We start from the raw sequence: 2500 nt of genomic DNA on the forward strand, positions 1-2500 counted from the left end.
TTAAACGCTATTAAACTAACGTCCGTGATGGTATAAATGCAGATTTTCGCTCCGTTTAGCCAAAATAACGAACTTTAGGTGCGCTCCGAAATATTTCAAAGTCCCAGCGGCGTATTGCTTCGCCTCTTAGAACCGATTAGTCGAAAATTTTAACAATCATATTTTTGCATTCTGTACCGTGGATCGATCGTTAAACGCTATTAAACTAACGTCCGTGATGGTATAAATGCAGATTTTCGCTCCGTTTAGCCAAAATAACGAACTTTAGGTGCGCTCCGAAATATTTCAAAGTCCCAGCGGCGTATTGCTTCGCCTCTTAGAACCGATTAGTCGAAAATTTTAACAATCATATTTTTGCATTCTGTACCGTGGATCGATCGTTAAACGCTATTAAACTAACGTCCGTGATGGTATAAATGCAGATTTTCGCTCCGTTTAGCCAAAATAACGAACTTTAGGTGCGCTCCGAAATATTTCAAAGTCCCAGCGGCGTATTGCTTCGCCTCTTAGAACCGATTAGTCGAAAATTTTAACAATCATATTTTTGCATTCTGTACCGTGGATCGATCGTTAAACGCTATTAAACTAACGTCCGTGATGGTATAAATGCAGATTTTCGCTCCGTTTAGCCAAAATAACGAACTTTATGTGCGCTCCGAAATATTTCAAAGTCCCAGCGGCGTATTGCTTCGCCTCTTAGAACCGATTAGTCGAAAATTTTAACAATCATATTTTTGCATTCTGTACCGTGGATCGATCGTTAAACGCTATTAAACTAACGTCCGTGATGGTATAAATGCAGATTTTCGCTCCGTTTAGCCAAAATAACGAACTTTAGGTGCGCTCCGAAATATTTCAAAGTCCCAGCGGCGTATTGCTTCGCCTCTTAGAACCGATTAGTCGAAAATTTTAACAATCATATTTTTGCATTCTGTACCGTGGATCCATCGTTAAACGCTATTAAACTAACGTCCGTGATGGTATAAATGCAGATTTTCGCTCCGTTTAGCCAAAATAACGAACTTTAGGTGCGCTCCGAAATATTTCAAAGTCCCAGCGGCGTATTGCTTCGCCTCTTAGAACCGATTAGTCGAAAATTTTAACAATCATATTTTTGCATTCTGTACCGTGGATCGATCGTTAAACGCTATTAAACTAGCGTCCGTGATGGTATAAATGCAGATTTTCGCTCCGTTTAGCCAAAATAACGAACTTTAGGTGCGCTCCGAAATATTTCAAAGTCCCAGCGGCGTATTGCTTCGCCTCTTAGAACCGATTAGTCGAAAATTTTAACAATCATATTTTTGCATTCTGTACCGTGGATCCATCGTTAAACGCTATTAAACTAACGTCCGTGATGGTATAAATGCAGATTTTCGCTCCGTTTAGCCAAAATAACGAACTTTAGGTGCGCTCCGAAATATTTCAAAGTCCCAGCGGCGTATTGCTTCGCCTCTTAGAACCGATTAGTCGAAAATTTTAACAATCATATTTTTGCATTCTGTACCGTGGATCGATCGTTAAACGCTATTAAACTAACGTCCGTGATGGTATAAATGCAGATTTTCGCTCCGTTTAGCCAAAATAACGAACTTTAGGTGCGCTCCGAAATATTTCAAAGTCCCAGCGGCGTATTGCTTCGCCTCTTAGAACCGATTAGTCGAAAATTTTAACAATCATATTTTTGCATTCTGTACCGTGGATCCATCGTTAAACGCTATTAAACTAACGTCCGTGATGGTATAAATGCAGATTTTCGCTCCGTTTAGCCAAAATAACGAACTTTAGGTGCGCTCCGAAATATTTCAAAGTCCCAGCGGCGTATTGCTTCGCCTCTTAGAACCGATTAGTCGAAAATTTTAACAATCATATTTTTGCATTCTGTACCGTGGATCGATCGTTAAACGCTATTAAACTAGCGTCCGTGATGGTATAAATGCAGATTTTCGCTCCGTTTAGCCAAAATAACGAACTTTAGGTGCGCTCCGAAATATTTCAAAGTCCCAGCGGCGTATTGCTTCGCCTCTTAGAACCGATTAGTCGAAAATTTTAACAATCATATTTTTGCATTCTGTACCGTGGATCCATCGTTAAACGCTATTAAACTAACGTCCGTGATGGTATAAATGCAGATTTTCGCTCCGTTTAGCCAAAATAACGAACTTTAGGTGCGCTCCGAAATATTTCAAAGTCCCAGCGGCGTATTGCTTCGCCTCTTAGAACCGATTAGTCGAAAATTTTAACAATCATATTTTTGCATTCTGTACCGTGGATCGATCGTTAAACGCTATTAAACTAACGTCCGTGATGGTATAAATGCAGATTTTCGCTCCGTTTAGCCAAAATAACGAACTTTAGGTGCGCTCCGAAATATTTCAAAGTCCCAGCGGCGTATTGCTTCGCCTCTTAGAACCGATTAGTCGAAAATTTTAACAATCATATTTTTGCATTCTGTACCGTGGATCGATCGTTAAACGCTATTAAACTAACGTCCGTGATG

The sequence above is a fragment of the Osmia lignaria genome, unplaced genomic scaffold (assembly GCF_051020975.1).
Source record: "Osmia lignaria lignaria isolate PbOS001 unplaced genomic scaffold, iyOsmLign1 scaffold0050, whole genome shotgun sequence".
Classification (NCBI taxonomy): Eukaryota; Metazoa; Arthropoda; class Insecta; order Hymenoptera; family Megachilidae; genus Osmia; species Osmia lignaria.